Raw genomic sequence first — 18,820 nt, 5'->3', positions numbered from 1 at the left:
AATCTCATATAAATTTTCACGTGATCCATGACCATGCACTTCAGTCTTACTTTCAAATTTCTTAAACTAGCTATATAGAGTAGATAACTATTTACTTACTGTTCACTGCAGTCTCCATTCTTGTTATGATTATTGGAAATTGATCATCAATTTTGGCTTGACTTACTTAAACTACACAGAGGGGGTGATGGCTATGTTGTGCAGAAAATCAGGTATATTCAAGAATAATAATGGGACAAAAAAATACCTTTTTTATTTCAATTCTCAAGTAGATTATGAAGTACTTTTATTAATAAATGAAATTATATTTTATTTGGTACTAAAACATCAAAATACCAATTTTGTTACTTAATATATAATTTTGATCATATAATTATTATTTTGATCCTTATAAAGTTATTGTTAAATTATATTATTAATTAAATCCTACTTATTAACACTAGTCATGTTCTCTCTACTGACTTCATCTCTTTGGGTTCATTGCCACCTTATTAATAAGCAAAATCAAGTTTTATTTGATACTAAAAATACCAAAATACCAAATTTTGATAATCGTTGTATAAATATTACTTTGATCATATAATTATTATTTTGATCCCTATATAGTTATTTTTAAATTATATTATTAATTAAAAACCTACTTATTAACTCTAATCATATTCTTCATTAACTTTATCTTTTTTAGTGAATATTCACAGAAATAGTGACATCTATATATTTCTAAATTAAAATACATCTATTTATTTTAAAGATAATTTAGAAATTTTATTTAAATTTAATTAAGTAGTTGAGATATATAACATTTTAAAAATCATTTTATTACCAACTACTTTCTTGGATACTTAAAATTGACAAACGAGAACACTGGGAAGGACGATTGTGATGTAAAGCTATATCAGAGTCTAGAGATATGATGTTGCCCTAGTACAGCCTCAGCTGATGAAACAGGATGAGCTGCAAATTAATTAGCATGTGGACGACATCCAATATGAATATATTTTTGATACATATATCAGCTCTGTATCAGTTGAAATAACAAGCTCAAGATTAGTAGGCAACTTAAGATTAGTAGGCAACTTAATTGAGAATCTTGTGCACAGTGACTTGGACAAGAATAAAAGAAATTTCTTAGACAAACCCTTTGTGTTGATAAGTTCAGATTAATAAACCGAATATTGATAAATACTTATCTGATCGAACACTACTCGAAAACGGCTCTTCCGTTCAAAAAAGAAATGGTCCAAATATTCCTGGAAATTATTGCTCTCATTGAACCATTTGTTTATATATGTATCAGGATCCCGATTCATGGATCTCTTGGTTCGAAAATTTAAAGTAAGAGAATCAAATCATCTCTTCTGACTCTTTTCCAAATTCAATAAATGTTGAATGAACATATATTTTATTTTAGGCGATTAGATCTATTCATTAAAAAGGATTGATTCAATCTATTTTTTATGTATATATAGGTGTTATATTATATTTAAATCAGATTTCAGACAAATTTATAGTTATTGACTACTTCGATTAGGTTGTTGCTAGCAAATACCATTTTTTTTGTTTTAGATCTTCCAAAATATATCAAGCAAATTCCACCAAACTACATGTACAAGGCGTAAAGTAGAAATTGAAGAAGGGGTTGTTAAACTAATTTGGTCATAATAAGTTGATGGACAAAAAAATTATGCGAGAAAAATGCCCTTGGTAATAAAACATAATTTTTTTAACAAATTATGCAATTACAATGCCCCTTAGCGTATTCACATTAAATTTTCTTTATATTTCACCCAAATGAGGTGCGCAGGTACCTGGGAGCACGAAACATATTTTTTTTAAAATAATTTTATATAAGACTTGTTGTATTCCTCATATATTATAGAAAATTTAGTCATGATAGTAACATTAGTGATTGACTTTAGCTACAGGTGTTGCTATATTTTGTTCTTATATGCGACCATATATTAGCTACTGATAAGTCGTCGCTGATTTTAGTTACCAACGTCGGTTAGCGAAATGGTTTACAAATAATCGCATTTAGATGACAAGTTTCATCTTCGGATTGCAGTCCCGGATACCTAAATATTCAAAATTAAATAGATTTATTTGTTTTGCAATTTCCAAATATTTTGCACTGGCTCTATATATAACACAAACATCTGTTATATACTTGTCCCCAACACAAACATAAAAAAGATAAAGATTTGCACAACCAATAAATATGAATAAATTGATATGTTCACATCTAAAAAAACACAACAATATAATCCTTAACAAATACAACTATAAGTTCCAACAATCAGATTAAATCCGTAAATACTTATTATTATTCAACTAAATCTTGTTTCGGTACTTGAACCTACTGCCGTATGGTGACTTTCTCTAGTATGAAGGGAAAATCTTATTTTTTATAAAGATGGACAATCTTTCCTAACAATGAAAAAAAACAACAAAATTCTCATACGATAAAAGAAAAGACACCAACAGAATGCGGGCAACATCCTTATCTTCTACTTTAATATTAAACAACTAAATTGTTAATCCTAAAAATATAAAATGAATTTAAGGTTCCAATCACATTGAAACAGTCTTATTAACCTTAATCAAACACCTCTTGATATATATATACAAGTATATTTCCCAGTATTCTTTATGGCTCCAGTGATTCTACAAGCTAAAAAATGACCCTGCCCCTCCCCCCTCCTCCCCCCTCCCCCCTCTCTCCCCGCCTGAAACAACTGATTCGCCTCTTTAAAACCTTCCCCGATTTCATTTGGTGCGTCAATGTTGTGTTCCTCAAAAAAATGTATGGACCATTACAATTAAATTCGTGACAATGACTATGTATTATTTAATACTTACTACTATGTAATAACAATAATTAGTAGAGTTGTTAGAGAATACAAACTAAATATTTCGGGCAAGTCGAACTATTGGAGGACTAGAGTTCGTAAAGAAGGCAAGCAGATCAAATAGGATTGATCTAATTTTTTGTCGGGGCTACATATATAAGAAGGAAGGGACGTTTCAAGTGTAGAGATGTTAAGGTTGGTAATTTCCAACAATCAGATTTCGGGTATTCACAAGAATCTGAACATATAACAAATTCATTTATCGACGTCAGTGGAGCATCTCGTAAGGGGCACCGGGGGACACTTGTCCCCCTTAACATAAAATTTTACCATTTTTTACCATTATTTTTTAAAGAGTATATGAAAGTGCCCCCGAAAGTTCATAAATATAAGGGTGTATTCAAAAATTATGGTCAGTAACCCACATAATATAATTCCTGGATCCACCCCTGATCAACTTCGATTCGAAGGTGGATGATAATTCAGCAGAATTACGTCAAATATCAACTTTTAACTTTTGAACATTGTGGGAAATTGCATAATTTACGAACTTCTTAACTAAACTAGCTTTGAGGTGGTTGAAATCTAGAACGGAGATTAGTTTTAATACATGACATGCATGGTTTCGACCAGCTAAAAAATAATTAAAAATTTTAATTTCAAAATCAGAGTGCTTGAACAAAAAAACTTCAGAATATATCTTAGTTTGAATAACGGTCGTACCAGTAAGTACTAGTGAAATCAAGAAAAGTTAAAGTTTTCCAAATAGATTTTCATTGTTTCGAGAGAACACTGCATTGTATTATGTGCAGCTAATTTGACGTTTAAAAAAGAGAATGTGATGATGTTATTCCCAAACAATACAACAAGAATTACAGAAGGGGGGGTTGAATGTAATTCTGGCTACTTTTTGAGATTTAAAAAATGTTCTAACTTAATATATATATATATATATGACAGTGTTTGATTTGCAGTAATGCGGAATGAAAGAATAATAGAAATCAAAACACTAAGTAAAGAAAGGGTGAACATTGAGCATTATCAAATAAAGAATTTTCAAAATTTTCAAAATATTTAGAAATTTCAGAAGTTGCAGATTGAGAAGGACTGGCTACAGGTGAAAGATCAACTGTGAGATCTAAATTGTCACTAGGGTGGTTATCATCAGAAATGATATCAGGAAAGATTTCAGTATGACTAAATGATCCAGGTGTGACAAGTGGTAAATATATAGCAGATGGAGGTAGTAATAGACTGAGAATTAGATTGAAATAAGCATGGAAAATGTGTCTCATAGAAAAGAACATCCATGGACACTACAATTTGTTGAGTGTGAAAATCGAGTACCTTATATCCTTTAGCATTTCCGGGGTAGCCAATAAAAACACCAGGATTTGCACGAGAATCAAATTTAGTTCGATGAGATTTAGGTGTAGAAACGTAACATAAGCAACCAAATGTCCGAAGATTATCTAGGTCTGGGGAATTTTTAAATAGCTTAAAATATGGAGAAGAATTATCAATACTTCGTAGAGGCATCCGGTTGATAAGATATGTGGCACACAACACACATTCGCCCCAATACTGTAATGAAAGCTTGGACTAAAAAGACAAAGCACGTGCAGTTTCTAATAAATGGCGATGTTTGCGTTCTACCACCCCATTTTGTCGGGGTGTGTATATGCAACTCTTCTGATGTAAAATACCTCGCATACTGCAAAATAATTTCAAATCTCCCTCACAAAATTCTTTAGCATTATCAGTACGTATGGATTTAATGGTGGACTGAAGCTGGTTCTGAACATAAGCAGCAAAATCATGTAAAATTCGCACAAAATCAGACTTTCTTTTAAGCAAGTGAAACTAGGTAAATCTACTGAAATCGTCTACAATTGTGAGAAACAAAGTACAACCAGAAGGGGTTTTAGTTTGGTATGGACCCCAAATATCTAAATGTAACAATTCAAAACAAGACAAAGCTTTGATACTGCTATGAGAAACTGGCAAACGGGTCTGTCTTGAAGCAGGACAAATCTGACATATAGTATCATTGATACAATCTTTGACATTACAATTTGGTTGAACTAATTTCAGTTGGGAAAAAGGCAAATTCCCTAGGCGGAGATCCCACAGTTTAGTGTCCTCAACAGCTGAGCAACACACATTAGAAGCTTGAGATATTTGTGTACTGATACTATACAAACCACCAATCTGTTTACCAAGAAGCCTCAGAGATTGTTTCTGCAAATGGTCCTGGATGAAACAAGTATTATCCTGGATGCAAATGGTACGGATACCTAAAAATTCAAAATTAAATAGATTTATTTATTTTGCAATTTCCAAATATTTTGCACTGACTCTATATATAACACAAACATCTGTTTATATACTTGTCCCCAATACAAACATAAAAAAGATAAAGATTTGCACAACCAATAAATATGAATAAATTGATATGTTCGCAACATCTAAAAAACAAAATAATATAATCCTTAAGAAATACAACTATAAATTCCAACAATCAGATTAAATCCGTAAATACTTATTATTATTCAACTAAATCTTGTTTCGGTACTTGAACCTACTGCCTTATGGTGACTTTCTCTAGTATGAAGGGAAAATCTTATTTTTTATAAAGATAGACTATATTTCCTAACAATGAAAAAATCAACAAAATTCTCATACGATAAAAGCAAAGACACCAACAGAATGCGGGCAACATCCTTATTATCTACTTTAACATTAAACAACTAAATTGTTAATCCTAAAAATATCAAATGAATTTAAGGTTCCGATCATATTGGAACAGACTTATTAACCTTAATCAAACACCTCTTGATATATATACAAGTATATTTCCCACTATTCTTTATGGCTCCAGTGATTATGCAAGCTAAAAAATGACCCCCTGGCCCTCCCCCCCCCCTCCCCCATCCCCGAAGCAACTGATTCGCCTCTTTAAACCCTTCCCCGGTTTCATTTGGTGCTTCAATGTTGTGTTCCTCAAAAGAATGTATGGACCATTACAATTAAATTCGTGACAATGACTATGTATTATTTAATACTTACTACTATGTAATAACAATAATTAGTAGAGTTGTTAGAGAATACAAACTAAATACTTCGTGCAAGTCGAACTATTGGAGGACTAGAGTTCGTAAAAAAGGCAAGCAGATCAAATAGGATTGATCTAATTTTTTACCGGGGCTACATATATAAGAAGGAAGGGACGTTTCAAGTGTAAAGATGTTAAGGTTGGTAATTTCCAACAATCAGATTTCGGGTATTCACAAGAATCTGAACATATAACAAGTTCATTTATCGACGTCAGTGGAGCATTTCGTAAGGGGCACCGGGGGACACTTGTCCCCATTAACATAAAATTTTACCATTTTTTACCATTATTTTTAAAAAATATATGAAAGTGCCCCCGAAAGTTCAAAAAATAAAGGTGTATTCAAAAACTATGGTCAGTAACCCACGTAATATAATTCCTGGATCCGCCCCTAATCAACTTCGATTCGAAGGTGGATGATAATTCAGCAGAATTACGTCAAATATCAACTTTTAACTTTTTAACATTATGGTAAATTGCATAATTTACGAACTTCTTAACTAAACTAGCTTTGAGATGGTTGAAATCTAGAACGGAGATTAGTTTCAATACATGACATGCATGGTTTCGACCAGCCAAAAAATAATTAAAAATTTTAATTTCGAAATCAGAGTGCTTGAACAAAAAAACTTCAGAATATATATTAGTTCGAATAACGGTCGTACCAATAAGTACTAGTGAAATTAAGAAAAGTTAAAGTTTTCCAAATAGATTTCCATTGTTTCGAGAGAACACTGCATTGTATGCTGTGCAGCTAATTTGACATTTGAAAAAGAGAATGTGATGATGTTATTCCCAAACAATACAACAAGAATTACAGAAGGGGGGGTTGAATGTAATTCTGGCTACTTTTGAGATTTAAAAAATGTTCTAACTTAATATATATATGACAGTATTTGATTTGCAGTAATGCGGAATGGAAGAATAATAGAAATCAAAACACTAAGTAATAAAATACAAAGCTTTAAAATTTTCTGGTGGATTTGAATGTATCCACCAGATATATATATATATATATATATATATATATATCAGATTGAGAACTATGTGATACTTTGAATAGCACACAGCTGTTTTACAAGTGAACACACAAACTATAGAGAAATTCTTAACAAATACAGCTTTATCTATCTCTCTGAAAAATGTGCTTGCTTAGTTAGTTGTTCTACTTGCTACACTTGGTTTATATATCACCAAGTTACATGACAGTAAGACAATATAATAAAACTAAACTATATATAGTCTAACTTCATGCTATTCATTACTCTATTCCTGCATCTTTGAATATCTTCTTAGTTGCATGAAAATGGTAATGCTTCTTTGTTCTCTTAAACCTGTAATTTGGTTGTCATATTCCATTTGCATACAATCAACGCATGTGACTGTCAAGTCACTATCAACTGCTCTTTTAAATTTAAACATCCGTTGAAGCTGTAGTTGATCATCCATTGAAGCTTTATCTGAGCATCCGTTGAAGCTTGACTGAACATCCGTTGAAGCTTTGTGAAACATCCGTTGAGATTATTTTCTTGACAGTTAACTCCATTTCACTTATACAAGATTTCAAGGCATCATTTATTTACAATTGACCAACCTATCTTGTATATCAATTTAGTAGTCAACATGACTTAAACATTTCTCAGAAATCTAGTTCACTAAGCTTATACAAGTATGCAGAAATGTGCTACTAAACTTATTTTACATAAGCTACTCTTAGAACGGATAGTGAAAGAGATCATCCGTTGAAAGCAACAAAATCACTAAGTTAAATCTACTAAGGTATTTTGTTCAACTTATCATCAAGTCCATAACATATTCCTAATAATCTCCCCCAATTTATGTCTACTGGAATTGTAGCCATAAATTAAGAGAAACTTGATGATAACAAAACACCCTAAATGTATAGATTGAAATGTAGTAGATAAAACCGATAAGTGCTACAAATTTATTGAAAATTGAACAAAGTAAAGTGTACAAAAAGTTCTCAGAATCATTATCAAGGTGCTTCTCTAGTCTGAGCAGATGATTTCTATTTCCTTGATTGTCTGGATTTCTTCCCAAGCTTCCTGTTATTTTCTTCTATTTGGTTTTGGAGTTATCTTTGGAATTCAAGTTCATCAGCTTCTGATAGATCCGGCTTCTCTTTCATTTTCAATAAAGTCTCATTGCTAGAGATACTCAATTGGTCATCCAGTCTGAAGAATCTTCTAACACCCTTGTCATCCATGAATTTCATCAGCCAATAAGGCCTCAAATGCACTCTATTTCATGTTAAGGGAATTGTTAGAGTTCCTGGAAGTGCATTCTTGGTTTTATTACTCCTTAGATCTTCTATCTTCTTTAGAACCAATTTCCTTGCAGTTACATTGAAACCAAAGTTTTTCTTGAAGTATGAGAAGATCTTTATCAGTACAGAGCAGCTTTCCTGAAGAATCATGTGAAGTGGCCATGTGATTTCTTTCCCTCCCTTGTACTTGAATACCAGTCTTTCAGGGAGATTTCTATAAGCATCAATTGCTCTCACTTCTTCTAGTTCATCCATGTAGAGATTAATCTCAGAAAATTCTTTGATGTCACGGATTTATAGAAGATCTCCCTTGTTGACTGTTGGTTGAGCTTTGGTTAGGGTCTTGGTTCTGAGAATCACGGGCTTGACCTTCTTGATTGCTCTAATCTTTGTCTTCTTTGCTTTGTTGAAAATTGGTAAATCAAGATCAGGAATTGGCAAACTCTCCCAGTCTACTGGCTCATCATTGGGAACTATAGGCTCACCATGAAAGTTCTCTGTAGGATCTACCTTGAATTCTCCCTGCACCACTGAGGGCTTGGATGATTGAGTTATAGTTGTAGACTGGTTGGGAATGTAATCCTCCATCTTATCATCATTAAAATCCAATTTTATTTTGGCCTTGACTTTGTATCTAGGCTTCTTTGTTTGTTGAGGTTCATCTTGCACTTTCTTGTCCTGAGTTTCAGTTATCACAGGTGGTTTCTCAGAGATCTCAGTTGCAGTTTTTACAGCTTGAAGTTTGGTCAAGATAACAGCTTGCTTCTTCTTTTTTTTGAGCTTTTTAGCATCTAAAGCAGCCTGCTTCTTTTCTTACTTGATCCTTTCCTTTTCCTCCTTTTTAGATGCTGCAAACTGAGGGTGTCCAGCCACCATACAAATCTCTTTTCCATTCCTGTAAATTTTGGCAATTCTCTTCTTTTGTACTGAATCAGATGGATCTTTGAAAAATGTTATGACCTTGCCAACAGCTTCTTTTCATTTGGTTTTGGAGTCTCAAATATGAGATTCAAGGGATTCTTGTCTGATGACTTTGGATAGTTATTTTTAGGCTTTAAAATCATATTGGCTTTTGAAGACTTGATGCATGAAGTTTGGCCTTTTTCCAAGCTACCTAGACTCATTTCATTCACTGAGATTTGCTTGACTTGTGAGTAGTGATGAAAGATCTTGTCTGGTTTTTGTATCTGACCAAATTTATTTTGAATTTCTTCATCTATTTTCCTCCACTTGTCATCCAATTCCTTTTCAACAGCTGCAACATCAAGCTCCTTGAGATTTGAATTTGAATCCAGCTTAGCAGCTGCTATTTGGATCAGATCAATGTTGTCCAATATCGGTGGCTTTGGTAATGTAATTTCTGGAACTATTACTTGACTGATTTGAACATTTATCACATGTTCCCCCTCACTGATTTTCTCCCCTTGATTAACTGGGACAATTGAATCTTTCTCCCCCTTTTTGTTATCATCAAGTAGAGTGGAGGTGGAAGTATGTGCAGCCACCAGCTTTTAAAATAACTGAGTTTGCTGAGCTTGATATAAATGAATAGATGTGAGAGAGGCTTTTACTGCTTTCAGTCTTGTATCCAGGGAATCCACTTTGGTTGCAAGATTAGAGTTCTTCCTTAACTGTCTGTTAATGTCAAGCACTGTTGTATTTGGAAATTTAGCATCCAATCTTTCAGAGACATCCTTCTTGACTTGGTCAATCTCTGTTTTGATTGAAGTGACATCCAGATTGTGTTGAAGAGATTGTATTTGATGTATCTGTAGAGAGTTGAGGTGATCCTGTAGAAGCTTCTTGGTGCTAGCATTAGTGGTGGATTGAAGAGCAGTCTGTGTCTGTTGAATTATATGAAAGAGAGTGAACTTGAAATGGTGTTCATCACAATCTTTGGAAAATGTCCAAGATGGCATGCTAGATCTTGAACTAGGGTCTGCTTCTCCCCCTATGTCCATTCCCTCTTCTTCATTATCATCTTCATCTCCAAAGAACTCTTCAGACCCATCAGTTCAATAATCAACATCATCACCATCTTTAGATGGCATGGCTGTGATGGCATCCTTTGCTCTTTGCATTGAAACAGTTGTATGCACCAAGTTTAGCATCCTTTTTGTAGCCACATTGTCCTGTTCAGCTAGAACTTGATATGCTGACACAGGATGAGTAAATGCCTCAGCTTCAAAAGAAACAGAGTCTAAAACAGCTTGATATTCTTGTTGAATTAGTTGTCTCTTGTTATCCTCATTGACAGCGATTAAGTCACTTACAATGGGCTCTTCCCATTCAGTTGTACCTACTTTTCTCTCATTTCTCTCTGTTCTTGCATCAAGGGCTCCCCTTGGCTCACCACCCTCGCATCCTCACCTTCACCTACTAAGGTGGAACTCCCCTCACTTACATTTGCCAGGCTGGAAGAAATAGCCTGCATTTGTTCACTCATTTTCTCTCCTTTTGCTTGAGAGAAACTCAGCCTCTCACTCAATTCACTCCCTTCCCTCAGTCCTAAGAGTGATTGTACTACTACTAAGTCATCTGCACTTGTGACAATAGTTGAGATTTGAGGTGGTGCAGTGACTGTCAACGGATGAGGAACATCCGTCGAAGTAGTAGTTTTAAGTGTCAACGGATGACTGCTGTTAAGCATATCCATCGAAGGACAATCACTTGTCAACGAATGAACAATATCCATCGAGATAGAAGAAATGAATGAGTTTGGAGTAGAGACTATTGTTGAATCTGTGGGCATTGATTTGAGATTTTGCACAGATGTTTCAGTAGACTCAGAAAGAAATGGCAAGTGAGCCAACAAATCATCTAAAAGATGATGCTCACCTGCTTGGATTTTTGGCTTCTCAGAAAGAGTTAAGGATGGAGAATTTGGAAAGGATGTATGAATCATATCTACATCCAATGAGTGTGTGGATGAATTTGGTGTATTAGGTGCTTCTATGATTAAAGAATTTGGTGGTGACTCCATATTTGTTGGAGCCACATCAAGCTGACTTTGTGATGGTGCATGTACTGAGTCTTTGACTGCATTAGGCACTGCGTGTGCACCCTGTGTATCCCCAGTTGGTTTATATTTCTTTTTTCTGGCATAAGTTTGGGGTGAGCTTGTGTCCCTTACCATCTTGGCATGTGCACTTGGCTGAGAGCTTTGTTCAATAGTTACATCCTTTTGGGAGGATGCAACTAGCTATGAGCTTAAGTCCTTTTTAAGCATTGTAGTTTGTTGGGAAACTGCAGTGTGGCTAGGCTGGGAAATACTCACCTCTCCAACCTTATTCTTAGGGTTTCTTTGATATTCACCCTGTCCCTCACCTATCTTACTCTCCTTTACACTCCCCTCTTGGTGTTTAGTAGATTTTGCAACTGGATTCTTTTAAGAGAAACCAGAGGGGGCTTTCTTTGATTTTGATTTAGAAATTTTTGGTTTGGTGACTTGGGTAGCCATCCGTTTGGTCACATTCACAGATGCCATTGCCACAGTTGAAGGCAAATAAATAGGTTGAGAAGTAGTGGAGACAGAGGTGTTTACCTCACTTACCTGAGGTTATTCCATGATGGGCATGTACACAAGTGGAACATCTTTGTGATGATTGGACCTGTTAAGATCAGCAATAATTCTTCTCTCTTGGACCCAACAAGCTAACTTGTTTGTTGGGTTCTCAATTGAGAGATTCTCAGAAATAAAATTAGCTAGCATCATGAGAAATCTAACATAATAAATATTCTTAGATCTCTTTTTAATATTACCTAGCTTACTTCATATCTCATACATGACATATGTGCTGAAATTGAAATATTTATCGCTAAGAAGCATATAAAGCATGTTAACTAGTGAGTAAGATACAGCATCAAAATTACTGATTTTACCAGAAAACACTTTGATAAAAGAGTCACATAAGAAACTCCATTCTTTTCTAAGGCCTAATCTTCTAACTTCACATAACTTAGTGGCAGTTAGAGCATAACCCATAGATACTAGCATGTTACTCACATCAGTGTCTGTGTGTGGAGCAAGTGTGTTATTTTCAGGCAATTTAAAACACTTTTCAATTACGTCACAGTTGATACAGTGTTCATTACCTTTGAGAGTGAAGATAATAGTCTTGTCATTGGAGATAAATACTACAGTAGTCCAGATTTCCTCAACAACTTCATAGTAGATGGTTGGGGATTCAAGCATGGCATAATTCAATTTGCAGTTCAGTATGAAGTCCATCATTGATCATCTTCATATGCCGGAATCTCCTTGTTTACCAAAGCTACGAAGTTGTTCTTTTCATAGACAAAGCCAGTTGAGGACATAATCTTGTCTACGGGTGCCATTGTTATGATTAAGTTTAGTTGCATAGAGAAAGTATTCGCTTTGGAGAAGAAGAGAGTTAGAGTAATTACTTTGAGAATGATAAAAGAAAAGGATAAAAATAAATTTAGCTTTTATATTATCTCAGAAATAAACTTTCAAAAGTAAAAAAAGTAAAATAAAGTACCCAATCAAAATATCCCAAAATAACCGTTTAAAAATTATAAAAATGTCAAAATTCTAAGATTATCTGTTAAAATATACATACAGGCTGTAAGTAATTTCGACGGATAATGTTCAGAATCAACAGCTAAGATTGATACACTTCGACGGATGATAATAAGATACCCAGAGTGATAAATGATACTTCGACGTATGTTATGTTCTAACGGATATTCATTTTCAACGGATAATGAACATACGTCAGGATACAAATTCTGACTTAGTCAAAATTTTATCAAGGGAAATATCAATTTTACCTCTGGCTACATTACAACTTGCAAAATTATCAAGTATGATTTATGAATAATTAAGCATACCTAACTCACTTACCAACCTAGATAAGGTGGATTCATTAAGTGGCTTGGTAAAGATATCTGCAAGTTGCTTTCCACTTGGAACAAAATGAAGTTCCATAGTACCATTCATTACATGCTCCCTAATGAAGTGATACTTGATGTCTATGTACTTTGTTCTTGAATGTTTTACTGGATTTTCAGTGATAGCAATTGCACTTGTGTTATCACAGAAAATAGGAATTCTGTCCACTTGTAGACCCATAGTCCAACAGTTGGTTTCTCATCCATAGAATCTGTGCACAGCAACTACCAGTAGCAATATATTCAGCTTCAGCTATAGAAGTAGAAACTGAATTTTGTTTTTTACTGAACCAGGATACTAGCTTGTTTCCTAGAAATTGAAAGGTTCTTGTTGTACTTTTTCTATCTATTTTACAACCTGTATAATCTGCATCTGAGTAACCAGTTAGATCCAAACCAGAGCCTCTAGGGGTACCAAATGCCAAGTTTTGGTGTTCCCTTGAGATATCTGAAAATTCTCTCAATAGCTACTAAATGAGATTCTCTAGGATCAGCCTGAAATCTAGCACAAAGACAAGTAGCAAACATTATATCTGGCCTACTAGCTGTTAAATATAAAAGTGAGCCAACCATGCCCCTATAGCTTGAGATTTCCACAGACTTTTCAGTAGTGTTTAATTCAAGTTTAGTTGTAGTGGTCATGGGAGTTTTTGCAGATGTGCAATCCATTAGATCAAACTTTTCTAAAAGATCATAAATATATTTGGTTTGACTAATGAATATTCCATCACTAACTTGTTTAACTTGTAAACCAAGAAAGTTAGTTAGTTCTCCCATCATGCTCATTTCATACTTACTTTGCATCAATTTGGCAAACTTTTTGCAAAGTTTTTCATCTGTAGAACCAAATATAATGTCATCTACATAAATTTGAACAAGTATACTAGAGCCATTAATATTTCTAAAGAATAAATTTTTGTCAACAGTACCTCTTGTGAAGTGATTTTCTAATAGAAACTTTGACAAAGTACCATACCAGGCTCTAGGTGCTTGCTTCAATCCATAAAGTACTTTCAAAATATAGTAAACAAACTCTGGAAAGTTTGGATCTTCAAAGCCAGGAGGCTGACTGACATAGAGAACTCTGTGATACTTTGAATAGCACACAGCTGCTTTAAAAGTGAACACACAAACTACAGAGAAATTCTTAACAAATACAGCTTTATCTATCTCTCTGAAAAATGTGCTTACTTAGTTAGTTGTTCTACTTGCTACACTTGGTTTATATATCACCAAGTTACATGACAATAAGACAATATAATAAAACAAAATTATATCTAGTCTAACTTCATGCTATTTCATTACTCTATTCCAGCATCTTTGAATATCTTCTTAGTTGCATGAAAATGGTAATGCTTATTTGTTCTCTTAAACCTGTAATTAGGCTGCCATATTCCATTTGCATACAATCAACGCATGTGATTGTCAAGTCACTATCAACTGCTCTTTTGAATTTGAACATCCGTTGAAACTTCATTTGATTATCCGTTGAAGCTGTAGTTGATCATCTGTTGAAGCTTTATCTGAGCATCCGTTGAAGCTTGACTGAACATCCGTTGAAGCTTTGTGAAACATCTGTTGAGACTATTTTCTTGACAGTTAATTCCATTTCACTTATACAAGATTTTAAGGCATCATTTATTTACAATTGACCAACCTATCTTGTATATCAATCTAGTAGTCAACATGACTTAAACATTTCTCAGAAATCTAGTTCACTAAGCTTATACAAGTATGCAGAAATGTGCTACTAAACTTATTTTACATAAGCTACTCTTTCAACGGATAGTGAAAGAGATCATCTGTTAAAAGCAACAAAATCATTAAGTTAAATCTACTAAGGTGTTTTGTTCAACTTATCATCAAGTCCACAATATATTCCTAACAGATGAATTATGTCATCAGGTAAACTGCTTATTCTGTCTTCACCTATACCTTGTTTATTTTTTTATTTATTTAATACCTGATCTTCTTCAGCTTCTTCTTCGTTAACCGATCCATATCCATATCTATATTCCAGCTTCATAGCAAAGCCGCCAGGGGTTTTAAGTTACAAGGTTTAATAGGGTTTAACCCCCCCCCCTAACTTATTTTCTTCCTCCTACGACTACCACACCTATTTTTCAGGTTTTATTTATTTTACAATTAAGAATCTGTTTTCACGATTTATACGGTACAATTTGGCTAGTATTAATTTCCAATACAATTGATAAAATAATTATGTCATAGTAATCATTTAAAATGACGGAATTGAAGTAATATTCATTTATGCTCACTGTAATGTAATATTTTTGATTATTTTTAAGCAAGCAGTGAGTACGTCATGTATTATATTGAACAAAAACTTAACCTTCACCAACAAATTAGGCAAAAAATGTAGTAATAATAATTTAAATAATTAATATTAAAACGTGGATCTATTTTTATGGTTTTTATCTCTATATCTCTATTTGTTTGTCATAAAAATGACTTTTCCCCATTCGCAAAGACCTGCTATCATAATTTTTTCCTCGAAGTTGAGCATAATTAATACTTCATGCAGCATAATTTTTCATGCAAATGTATGTTGTATTACTATCCATGCTCTAGAGTCCTGAACCATTCTTCTTCACCTATTCTGCATGGGAGTGAACTCTGAGAAAGAACCTCATACACTCGCTCACAATATATGTCTTCTTCGTTTGTACGAAAAAATAATATGAACCAATGAGGATAAACATTAGATAGTTCTTAACAGGGGCGGATCTAGAAAATGCATCGGCTCATTTTGTGCATTGCTTCGCTAGTCAACTCCGGTTGACACTTGTAAGTGTTGCTAAAACTCATAAAAAAAATTGCTTCATTTTTCCTAAATATTTCTACTTTGACTAATGTTGTTGGAGACTCGTGCAAGCGCAAAAACGTGTTATGAGAGAAACGATTTAAAAAGGTCATTGGACAAATTCAAAATAATGAAGTTACTAGTGGATGAGGGCTGAATCAAAAAATTACATTGCAAAGAGTAAGACACACGTTGGGGCTCGCGTTACGGGGTTATATTAAATCTACTTGCCTTATTTACTTCAGTGGTTGAATTACCGGAAGTTATTGAAAATAAAGGTAGATTATCGGATTAAAGAGTTAAAGCAAGTGATCTTTTAGTTATTATTCAGCATTTTGAATTTGTCTTCTTATTACATCTCATGAGCAATGTATCAAGAATTACACACGAGTTGTCACAAGCATTGCAGAGAAAAGATCAAGATATGGTAAATATTATGAAACTCGTTAAATCATGTAAACAAAGATTTCAATACATAAGACATATGGTCGGGGGTCTTTACTTGAGGAAACATGTGACTTTTGTGTTAAGAATTCAATTATCATCCCAAAAATGGAAGATGTGTTTGTAGCTCCAGGAAGATTCGGGCGTGGAGCATAGGAATTAACAAACATTCACCATTTTTAAAATGGTTTATTCTATATTTTCACAGACGATCAAATGGGTGAGCTGAATAGTCGATTTAATGAAATTCACATGGAATTGCTTTTGTGTATGGCCTACCTTAATCCGGTGAATTCTTTTGTTTCGTTTGATAAAGAAAACTTAACCCGGTTGACAGATTTTTATTTTTCTAACTTTTCAGCGCATCAATTTTTGTTACTTGATAATCAACTTGAAAAATATATTATGGATGTGAAAGGCCTTCTGAAATTTTCTGAAATGAAAGGCATTAGCAATTTTGCTCAAAGAATAGTTGAGATGAAGAAATATGTTGTATACCCCTTGATATTTTATTTGTTAAAACTATCATTAGGTATTCCTGTTGCAACCGCTACAATAAAAAGAGTGTCTTCTGCTATGAATATTATCAAATATACACTTCACAACCGTATGGGAGATAAATGGATGAATAATTGTCTAATTACTTATATTTTGAGAATATAGAAATAAAAGATATAGTCGAACAATTTCAAAAAATGAAACCCAGGAGAATCGTAAATGTAGTAATGTGTATAAGATGGTTCAGGTTCTTTATTTATAACACATTTTGACTCTTTGTATCTTTTGTTAAAGGCTATTAACATAGGCGCTGCACTTGCAATCTTATTGATACTAAAGCTATATATATTTTGGATCTATTTTGTACAAGTTCAACTTCTCTTTTATTATTACTTGTCATTACAATAAGTTTTGGAGTTGAATGATGTATGTGTCCTCCTAGAAATTAAATCTTAGATTCGCCCATGATTGTGGGGAGATTTCTTTTCTGGTAACTTATATGTTTTTATAATTTATTATATATTAAATAAATTAATAAAAGTTATTTTTAACGATTTCAATATACAAATATATTTGAATTCACGTATCTAAATTCATAATTACTATAAATATCATTAATTTTAATACTATATTCATATAATTTATATATTTTTAAGGAGGCGAAATTTAGAAATAACGATATTTTAGCACTAAATATATTAATATATAAATTTTTCTTAAATTCTAATACTAATTTCATGATTATAACGGGATTTGGGGCGGCAGCATGAAGCTATCCCTTGCCTCCTTCCCTGGCGCCTGGTTCTTAGTATGAACCTGCAATAAACTCGACAAAAGGCGTACAAGCTACGCAGCGGGCCTTCTAGTTTTGCTAGGGCTGCTGGCTTTATTGTATGTGTTCATCAGAACAAAATACGTACACAATACTGGCAGCATTAATATCCTCATTTCGAACAGGGTAATTTACTAATTTATAGTGGTGACTTCTGTTACAATACCCAAAGGGGCGGACCGTGGGCTGAGTTAGGTTTGACCTCCGGCCCAGATCAAATTTTTTTTGCCCATTTAATATTTAGTCTTCATTCTGGCCTGCTGAGAGAGTTTCATCAATATTTATGATTAGAGTATCAATCAAAATATACCAAACTCATGAGAATTAGTACTTACTATATGTTGGGCACATATTAGAAAACTCACAAATATATGCAGTTGGGCACACATCAGAAAACCAGCAAAATTTATAAGCCCAACTCACGTAACAATTTATAAAGACAATAACTTACCAAAACTAGGCAGACTGGGAAGCCACTATCTTCTAATTTGAGTTCGTAAATTAAAGCAAATCTATATCTAAGGGGAAAAAGACCTACATAAAGTAAAGTGTTGCTGCTTATGAATAAAAAAACAAATCCCCTGTTAAAAAAATTAGGTCGCACGTCCTATCTTTATCAAATTGTAACCTGCTCATCCCCATTTTTTTTTTAACATTATGTCAAATGTTGTTTGGATAACTCTACTGAATTATACCGATAAATAAATCTCGTTTTTTGAATTTATACTTTGGTACATGATCAAAAATAAAAAAGTAAGAAATGTTTAAATATTTAAATATTTTAAAATTATATAAATGCATATTAAATGGAGTAAATAGTTTCAAATTTAAGTTAGTTATTACCTATCGACTTAAAAATTAAAACTCAACCATAAAAATTTAACCGAAAAAGTTAAATATTTCTATAATTTTATTTTATTTTTAATTAAAATTATACGAAACACCACATAAAAGGTACTGCCTTTGTCACACTGTATTCTTTACATACTTTTTACTCATGTTTGTCACGTATTTTAAGGCTACTATAAAATATAATTTTAGAATTTTTAAAAAAAATTGT

Source organism: Apium graveolens, chromosome 5 (assembly GCF_009905375.1).
Source record: "Apium graveolens cultivar Ventura chromosome 5, ASM990537v1, whole genome shotgun sequence".
In the NCBI taxonomy this organism is placed as follows: domain Eukaryota; kingdom Viridiplantae; phylum Streptophyta; class Magnoliopsida; order Apiales; family Apiaceae; genus Apium; species Apium graveolens.
Note: the sequence above shows the minus strand (reverse complement) of the source record.